Source organism: Ambystoma mexicanum, chromosome 1q (genome assembly GCF_040938575.1).
Source record: "Ambystoma mexicanum isolate Mex_15411 chromosome 1q, UKY_AmexF1_1, whole genome shotgun sequence".
NCBI classification, from domain to species: Eukaryota; Metazoa; Chordata; class Amphibia; order Caudata; family Ambystomatidae; genus Ambystoma; species Ambystoma mexicanum.
Genome location: NC_090922.1, coordinates 1,466,388,048 through 1,466,398,709, shown reverse-complemented (window position 1 = coordinate 1,466,398,709; position 10,662 = coordinate 1,466,388,048).

The window sequence follows — 10,662 nt, the reverse complement described above, 5'->3', positions numbered from 1 at the left end:
GAGATCATCCATGTACAAGGAACAGCGCAAAGGCGGGAAAGGAATCCCAGACCTCCCTACAAGACTGCGAGCCTGCTTCGCCTGCACCTGCGTCAGGATTTCCCTGGGCAACGCCAGCAAGACCCACTCAGCCTACCTCCTTTTCCGCTTCTTCCTCACACCAACATGGAGGAGGCTGGGCTGGGACAAGTGGGAAAACACGGCCCCGTACAACTGGACGCTCCCTTGGTATTACAGGGAGATTGAAAAGTTCATCGCAGATTTTGGCCTTCAGGGGGTGGTGCCTGCATTGTGGAACCCGAGGACAATCCACAACCTGATCAGGTCCCAAGACACCACAGACCCCATTGAGGACCTGCCAGCGGCCACAGTTACCCAGGTGTGGGAAAATGTGGCATCAAACAAACTCCTGAACATTCACAAGGACATCGCCTGGCTGACGGTGAGGGGGTCACTATCTGTGCGAGCATTCATGAACAGGCGGGGCCTCTGCCCACACAGGAGCTGCCCAAGGGGGTGCCCGGCAGAGGAAACAGCGTACCACCTCTTCTGGGCATGCCCCTTTGCAAGGAAACTGCACAGGGCCCTGAACACTGAGTTGAGTGCTCACATCCCGCCCCAAGACATTATACACCAGTCTGTGCTGTATGGACTCTTTGCACAGACCCACACAGTAGAGGCAATCCAGAACTGCTGGAGGATCCTCTGCTGCCTGAAGGACATTCTCCTCTACGCAAGGAAACGCCTGGTCCTCAATGATGAGCTGCTGACAATCGAAGCCTGCCGCAGGATGGTCCACGGCCTGCTAAGAGACTACGAAATCAAGGACAGCCTGGAAGATGGGGGACCTGAGTAAAACCCCCAGCCCAGGCAATCACCCAAAAAAAAAAAAAGGGAACTCTTAGCCTACTCAGGCAAAACACGAACATTTTGTAAACCACAGACTCTGAACAGAAAATATATATGTACTCACCCAAATGCCCAAAGTAAAATTGAAACTACCCCTTCTGCTTTGAGGGGGGAATGTAATTGCCACAAAAGTCTTCTTATTGAATTGAATTTATTACCCTTGTATCATCTTTTAAGCACTTAATAAAGATATTTTTACAAAAAAGAAAGAAAAAAAAACTGCCACTGAGTTGAGTGCTCACATCCCGCCCCAAGACATTATACACCAGTCTGTGCTGTATGGATTCTTTGCACAGACCCACACAGTAGAGGCAATCCAGAACTGCTGGAGGATCCTCTGCTGCCTGAAGGACATTCTCCTCTATGCAAGGAAACGCCTGGTCCTCAATGATGAGCTGCTGACAACCGAAGCCTGCCGCAGGATGGTCCACGGCCTGCTAAGAGACTACGAAATCAAAGACAGCCTGTAAATTGGGGGACCTGAGTAAAACCCCCAGCCCAGGCAATCACCCAAAAAAAAAGAACTCTTAGCCTACTCAGGCAAAAACATGAACATTGTGTAAACCACAGACTCTGAAAAGAAAATATATATGTACCCACCCAAATGCCCAAAGTAAAATTGAAACTACCCCTTCTGCTTTGAAGGGGGAATGTAATTGCCACAAAAGTCTTCTTATTGAATTGAATTTATTACCCTTGTATCATCTTTAAGCACTTAATAAAGATATTTTTACAAAAAAAAAAAAAAAAAAAACAACTGCCATGAAACCGAAGCGTGTCCTCTATGTATTGGAAGCATTTGCACACCCGTATCCAGTTGTGGGATACAATTGGACTGTGCTCTGTTTCCAGTCAGTGCTTGTTCAAAACTTTAGAACCCATCTTTAAGCGTCAGTTGAAATATGAACTAGAGAAGAAATAAACATCCTCCAGCAATAAGGCATCAAATAGAGTATGCTCGATGTTAGCTTTCTGCCAGTTTGCTAGCTTTCGATTCGGAATAGCAGTGTGCAATATTGTGATATACTGGACCTTGTGCTACTCAGGGTCCAGTCCCAATGATGCAGCACCAGGTGACTGTTTTACGTTTGTTCGATTTTTGTTTGCTGCCATGGCAGAACTGTCCCCCTGTCGTCCTTCTCAATTGAGCTCAGAGTCAGTGACAGTGCAGTGCCCTCTCATGAAATAATATTAATGTTAATGTTAAAGGATATTTGTAACGCGCACTAATAATGGAGAAACTCCTTACAGAACACTCGTTCGCGTCATGCTATCCAACATTATCGTGAGCTGCACGTTCACCCGGCTTTCACCAAAACTCTACAGCACACATTAAAGGCAAGCAAGACAGAACGCACCTTCATTTTACATAACTGAAAGATGTATAACTAATCACACAGACATTCATACCCAAGCTTTGTACTTTCGTTGTGTGGAGTTTTGTCCTCAGGGGCTCTGGATGTAGTTCTGTATCTTTCTTGCCACATCCCCTTCCAGGACTGTAGCTAGCCACCAGTGGTCATTTGACCCCTTGTGTCCACAGGGCTCTGGTAGATTATTTGGCGTGAGGGCATTTAGACGTGGCTGCAATGTTAGCCACCTCCAAACGTCCCTCACGCCAAATCGACGGCCCCAGAAAGGCTTCTGCGCCAAAATGGGCGCACCAAACTGGCTGCCACGCCAAACCGGCCCGCGCCGCAGCGGCGGCACCAAAAAGAACTCTGCTTATGTGTTGCATCATTTCAATTCAACAGAGTAACCTTGCAAGAGGAACTCGGCAGGATATCTGGATACCCACAATCCTCTGTAAAATAAATGCATGCCTATAATCCTTTAGGGTATTGCAGTATTGCTGTCTTTTGCAAATAACAATGTATCTGTTTATTTAAAAAAAGCTTTTTAAGACCCTGTACGAATATTTCAGTGCATTCGTAGAGTGCACAATTGCAACTCTAATATTCGAAGGAGACGTATTTTCTCACTTAGGGCCCGATTCACATCTTGATACAGTGATGCTCAGATAAATCTAATGTTCTCATACGGGCTGGGTGTTGCTAAGCGTAACAGTGCTTTTGCTGTTATCAGCCTGTTTCTAGTGAAAACAGACGGAGGGAATCGTTATTTATGGAATGCTTTGTGGGTGTGCAGATGTTGCCAGGTGGGTTCTGCATTGCATTTGTTTATCTTTATTTGCAGAAGAGTGCATACTGTCATCCATATGAATGGTGGTAGGGACTCTTCGGGAAACAAAGATAAACAAATGCAGTGCTGGACCCACCTGTTACTATCTGCACACCAAAACAGCTGTGTGCTTCTTGTGACACTCCAATTTGGTACTGTACTTCAGCGCTGAATTCAAGCGCTTACGGAATTGGAGGAGTGCCACAAGAATAATCATGCAAAGGGAGAGATAACCAAAGTGCCAGTTGCTAGGTCGGTTTTCAGCCCTTCCTAACAACCGGCACCCATATTCCGAGAGTGGCACAATCAGTCCGACTTCGGAAGATTGCGTCACCTTCAGAATAGGTCGCAATTACCGAAAATGTCGTTAGCACTTTGTACGACATTTTCAGTAATTAGCACCAACTTGAGAATCGGGCCCCTAGACTTAATACTACTCGTTTTAGGTATCTCATCTTCTGGATTATTGTTGTTCACTTGCACTTTGTGTGCTACCCGAATTTGGAGACCAATTATATGAGGACTAAATACTCTGTTATGGTTATGAAAGATTAAGTTAATCGGATTTGTGTTGCAGTCTGTCACAGAGCTTCATCTGCTCTGCGGATTGCAGGTATCAATGCCCTTTCTCATAGAACATATACCACAGACTCACTTACGAGTTGTGCATAAATACTTCTTGATGGTGATTTTTGCATATGGTCATCATCCCGGTCCCTCCCACAGAACTTGTCCACTCGTCTGCTCCCCTCCTCCTGCCTCCCCATCTCACTGCACTTTCACCTCTGAATGCCACAAGGACTAGTCGGGCATGATTGTATTTTACTGTTTTGCCAGTGTTTTTATTTCACCTGTTCCCTTCCCATTTAGCCTTGTGGCGCTTTGAAGCAGTATTCTGTTGTATAAGGCGCCTAACAAATGCTCAATAAAATAAAATAAAAATAATATAGCTGAATACGTAGGCAAAGCCTCCTCATTTGTTTTCTTGCCCCACTTCACGTATGCACGGTTATTTGGGAAGACGCTAAAATTCTGGGTGAGGGAGGCAGCGGCACTGGGTGAAAGGAGTAAACGCGGCGGCTGGTCAGTTATTGTAGTCACCAGTGTTAATATGTCCCACAAACTCATTGTTTCCATTTATCTTTGCAAAGATAATTTAAGATCATTTGTCTGTATGAGAAATATCATGTGAAAGAACGTTCTCTCATTGTACTTTTACATTTTCTTTAAAACAACAGTTTAAAGCATTAGCTCGATGTCCTGCTTACGCGTCCCATTACTTATTTTCAGTAACCTTCTTTTTTTCCTTCTGGAGGTGTAATACCTCCTACTTACCCACAATCCCTCAGTTAAAAAAAAAGTTCTGGCCTCTGGCTAGGAATCCAATTCTTTCGAGTGTGGGTCACTGGAGAGCATTTGTGCGGGGCACCCTGCATGGCTCCTCCAGCTGGGTGTCGAAATCGGTCCAGGAGGGCGTGCCCCTGGATCCCCTGCTCAGGGTGTTGGTGGGACCGGTAAGACCTTATCAGTTCCCCTGCGGAGCGTGGGGTACCCATGGAGGGCCTGCCATCCACTAACCCCAGGAAACAAGACTACGCAGAGCAACAGAGGTTAGAACCCCGGATCTGCACTTAGAAATGAAACACAGGTATAGTATTAGGCACCTTGTAAAAATACAATTAAATAAATAAATAAGCAGTTTGACTTTGTGTGGAAATAAAGTGGTGATGGGATGTAGCTGTATTAGTGACTTGGGTGTGTCTCACTGAGACATGTCACCATACGTATGCTTTGGCACGCCTCAATGGTAAGTATTGGGAAGAGGAAGAGGGATGTGGAGCTAATGCTCAAATTACTTACTGGTATTCTTCATTACACCTAGTCCTACTCTTCCTCGTCACAGTACTGATATTCCTCCCTGCCCACCCTGGCTGTGGGAGGCCCAGGATACGGCTTGGGAATTTTGTAACTAACCGATTAAGGGCAAGTAGGTGGTACTATATGATCAGAAGTTAAAAAAAGGTTTCTGGAATGGAGGTGGGATCAAAGGTAAGTACTCTGATACAGAAAAGTACGGAGAGGAGCAATGAAGGTAATCTGCAAGTTATGGGAGTAGTAGTGATAATCGGAGGACTAGAGGTCACTACGCTGATAGCAACGCATGCGCACGGCATCAATGACATCATCACGGGGAACGTGAAGGTTAGGTCTGGAGGAACAATGAGTGCAGGAGAGAAAGGATCAGTGAAAGAAATGAATACATAAAGATTTCTTAAAAAATCAAAAACAGGTGCATGTGTTCATTCAAGGGCGGCTTCCTAAAATAGCAAATTAGTGCAGTCCTTTACGCTGCATGTGCGGGACAAGTGCCTTCGAGGGACTTGGACAGTAGAGGAATATTACAGCCACAAGCGGAATGTTTTACATCTGAAACAAAAAGGGTAAACAAAAACATGGACATATGTTAGTCCTTTTCCCCAAAATATTCCAGATGGGTATCATTTCAACTGTCGGAGTCATTTTATATTAAATGCTAATTAGACGCAGGGGTGCTAATGTTTGCACTGACATGTTGCTAGTTTCCTCTCCGTACAATTTTCAACATTTACAAAAGGCAGTGGAAAATGGAAGAGTAAAAGCAGGCAAAATCACCTTTACTCTTCCATTTTACTCTCTGTTCTGTCTGAAAGTCAAGGCTGTCTGCAAATCCTGCTACTCAGACGGCCTTTTCAATGGATGCCTCTGGAATGTGGCTGCTTTTCTAGGTGCGGATTGCATAGGAATCCACTAGCTTTACACCGACACGAATAAATGCTGCGTAAAACAGAGAGGTTTGGAAGATGGATTGGGAAGTACGAGGAAGAAACATATTTCTACTCCGGACTCTCACACCTCCTGCAAAACCATTAGAAATCTGAGTGGTATAGCTGGGCACAAACCGCTTTACACCTTCTTTGGCACCTTGCTATGCCACTCAGCTTTGTTTACAACGACCCCATGTTTTGTTGACATGTAAAATTGCTGCAGGGGACCCAGCAGCCCATAAGTGCTATCCTTGGTGGTTCTCTGCATGTATTTTACACCTACTATACAATGTCCACCTAGTGGCCTAATGTTATTAAAATCATCAGCTACATACAGGGAACCACCATCGCTAGCACTTACATGCCGGGGGGGGTCCTCTGTATGAAATGTTAAACCTTAACGAGGTGGAGGGGAGAGGAAAGAGTAACACAGAAGCAAACTCCCCTTTGATCTTTCATTTTCTCCTTAGCCTTGTGAAAAAGTGCAGAAATTAATTACTTGCTGATAGACGGAGGGGCACACCAAGTGGAGGGGGCGAGTAATCAGTTCCTCCAAGTGGAGGGTGCGAGTAATCAGATACACCAAATGGAGGGTGCGAGTAATCAGTTCCACCAAGTGGAGGGTGAGAGTAATCAATTACACCGAATGGAGGGTGTGAGTAATCCGTTACACCAAGTGGAGGGTGCAAGTAATCAGTTCCACCAAGTGGAGGGTGCAAGTAATCAGTTCCATTGTACCTCCTAAAGGAGTATGTGCAACAATCCTGCAACACTCCTGGAGGTGGCGCAAAAGGGTCACCTGGGGAGGAGTGCGACCAAGCAGGACTTGCTCAAGCGCTGCCTACTTTGTACTGAAAGTGGAAATTCTTTGTACGGAAAGTGGCTGGGCTGGTCTCGTCCAGTAAGAGTGAACAGATATAATAATTAGTTTGAGGAATGGAGGAGTGATTGCCGTGACAATTTTAAAGCTAGTGACTTGGTTAGAATAAGGAACCTGAGGTTAGGGCGGAAGGAGTGTTCCAGTTTATCAGCAAACAAGGAGGTGGAAAGGGTTTTGGCCACAGTGGTAATCCTGCACGATGGAATGAAGTGGAGACAACACCAGCTGGCAACGTGCCATGAAGCAGAATTGAGCCAGAAGGCAGCTGCACTAAGACCTGACAAGATTCAGATTCGAGGTCCTTCATGCTCCTCCAAGGAGCTGATATACATCACCTCCTTTGCCTTGTCTCTCCTTTCTTCACAGTTTTTTCTCTCACCTTTTCCACAGTCTAATTTTGAATTGTCACTCTTCCCTGCCCAACACACTCCCACATCTATTGTCTTTCTGTTTCGTGTGTTTCGGAAGCTCAGCCAGTCATTGCATTTGATGGTCGTTTTTTTTCTTCCTGAAAACCCAACTCCACTGACTAGCAGTGCAATAACAGCATAATGCCCATCAGTCCTCAATATCGTGAAAAGGAGGTAACTTGTAGAATTAAATGGAGATTGAGGACTGCAGTTCACATAACAGCCCACAGATGTCCCCACAATGGGTAACATTGAGCTTAAATGCGTCTATTAAATTGTGATGTAGGTGGCACTTAACATTTGGAAAACACAAGAGGTGACAGCCAAAACATGACCTCATAAAGGACATATTTTTTATCACAAAGGATGCTGATTAATTGTGAGTACAGTCCATGGAGAGGGGCTCTGAAAATGGGGTGTGGGCCAATTGTATTGTAGCCTAAGTGAGGGGCAGATGACAACCACGGGCCACACATGAGACCCTGCAAACCTGTGCTTTGAGCATGTTTACATCCAGTCTATATACTGTATATACTCTAAGCAAACTCCCTGTGGTTAAGTTTCTAAATAAACAGTTGTCTGTAAATAAATCCTTTGGGATGTGGGAAATTCAATCTGCGTGTAATTACCTTCATTCCCTCAATCCAGGTTCTTCACCAGGTTGATTGTAAGTGACTGGTAGCTCGCCTGAGGCTTCCCAGTCACTTGTGAAAATAAACAGCCATGAAGTGCTCTGATCAGGAGGTGCTTCAGATGCTCCTTACACCGTGCACACAGCGGCCTCCATTCCTCTGTCGCGCCCTTCACAGTAAATGGTCACTGTTGTGCGCACGCGAGTGGAGGGGCTTCAGCCCATTATGACACAGGGCCACTAACAGCGTCCAATAGCAGCCCTGGAGCTTGGGCACAGTAACGTCATGCTCATGCACTGTGGCTGGATGTAGAGAGCCAAGGGGTCCCGGGCAGGTATAAAGAGAGGGGGTGCAATGTCCTCCCCCTGTCTTTTACCTTGCCTGGGACCAATGAGCTGCGTAGGCAGCACCTTTTTGTTTTCTCACCCATCCACCCTTTAGATCAGGGGTAAGGCGGGTGCATTGCAGTAGGTTGGGGCACATTGCAGTGAATTGAGTGTCAAGGGTTTTGGCCCAGGTTGAATTATTAAACGGGGTAGATGTGGGGATGAGCTGTCGCCGCCCATCATTCTATCCCGGAACAAAACTGAATCAATAGACTGGGTAGATGTGGGGATGAGCTGTCGCCGCCCACATTCGCGCCTGAATCCAGGAGAACCACGCAGTTGTGCGCACACCAAAATAGTCGCCTGACCTGCCACCCACCGGTGCAAGCGTGCTGGATCAGAAGCGCCATGAGTGAAATGTGGTGCCAAAGGAAAAACATCAGTGCCTGTTAGCTCAAAATCACTTTAAAACCAACCTTTGTTTCCCTGAATGCAAGCTCAAAATGCCTATTTCAAACATTGCAGGATATTCAAAAATCTCAATGAACACCAGCAGACATTTGGCAGAATGTAGTCTTGTGTGCATACAAAATCTGGAAAGAGAAAGAGCCCAAAACAATGTTTATAGCAAAACTGGCTGAGCTGTGGATGTCAGCAGCTGAAGTGAAATTGGACTGAAAGACACTAAAATCTAAATGTTTAAAATAAATGAGTGACCTACTTTTGAGTGTCACATAGTTTGCAATTGTTAAATGTCATAGTTTTGAACTTAGAATCAGCATTCTAGCTGCATGTGTAAAAATTGTGAGTTTGATTTGAATGAAGAAAAACTGGAACAAAAGTGACATTTAGCTGAAGCCTGGCTTAATGAAACTGGATTCTGCCTGACAACTACCCCCGACATGAGAGGGAATTCAGCAGCTGTGTTCCCAGGCCTGGCTGCATCCTGCTGCCCCTGCCAAAAGGAGATGACACCTCTCTGATTGAATTAGGGGAGTGGTACCTGCAGACTGCAGGAAATTGAACAAATCCCTGTCCTGGACTCAGGCAAATGTTATATTGGGGGGTCGTAAAATGGCTTCCTCTTGGGAGAAACGGGGAGGGGCACTGCATCTGTGAGCAAGCTGAGCTTGGGGGAAGTGGATAAACCAGAAATTCCACCATGTGCTTTGGAAAACCACACCCCTTTGGGGCCAGAGCATAATTTGTAAAAAGATGGATAATTCATAGTGCAGACTTGTAAAAATTATATAAATAACATCATCATTCGTGTGATTTTTCTGTGCACATTTTAAGAGGTGTTAGGACCCTGTGGTATGTTCTTGGGGATAGTGGCAGAAAAAAAGGTTGTTACTCCAAATGTATGCATGTTAAAAATCTGACACTTTATCATCTGAAACCCATATTCCCTGGTGCACATTTGTGTAAAATCTGGAAAGGTTTAGAGGTTGTGATCTGGATGAAAAGGGCAGAATTCTGTCATAAGTGGACATGACATCTTACAAAGACAGGGATCGGATGGTTTGGTGCTACAGAAAATATGTTAACTGGACGTATAATATTAGAAAAATGGTACATAGATAAATATGTATTTGGATCAGAAATAGATTTGTGTGCAATTTGACAAGGGGAGGATCCTCTGACCATAAACCTACCTCATCACTCTGACTCACAACCCAGTTCCCCCAATCAAGGGAGAGAGGAGGAACTGGCCAATGATAAGTTGAGAGGGTTGGGCATGCAGAATTAGCCGACCCACCCACTTTCTAAACACATAAAAAGAGCCACTGGAAGCCAGATAGGACTTGCTTTTTCACTTTCTGCGGAGCATTTTGACTTCAGACTTCGCATCCAGAGATCCAGACTTCAAATCCATCAATCTCCAGAGACCAGAAATTAACTCCAGAATTTGTAGCAGAGAGGCCTGAATCCACAAGCTGAATCCTTTTCAGCAGGCCTCCAAATCATTTGCAAACTATTCAACAGCCGGGCGAGCTGTTTGAATTTTTGCCAAGAACTTTTGTCAGAACCAGAGACCAGACCGCCGTGCAGTGCCGAGAACTTTTGTCAGAACCAGAGATCCAGACCGCTGTGCAGTGCCGCTAGCAGAGCTGACCCAGAAGGTAGAATTATATAGTGAGCAGAACCAGGCAGAGACCATCCATGGCGAGGGAACCGCAGTCCGATCCTGACCCGATCCGTGGCGAAGTCGCATTCCTGTCCAAAATATAGTGTGAGTACCGTCAGAACTGTGCAAAAACCAATCTCTTAGTTTAAAATAATCTAATCCAAACTATTTTAACCTATTTAGAACTGCCTCCTAGAATCGTGTCATTCTGTCATCTTTAAACCTGAAAACTGTCATCTGTCATTCTGAGCTTTCAAATTTCAAATCCGAAAAACTACCTTTACTAAATCGGCCGTATCTCCGGAACCGTTTGTGATAGAAGCGAGATTTAACTTTTATTTTGAGGCTGAGATTCTAAGCTCACTCATACTCCCTCCGTAATTGCGCTCGAC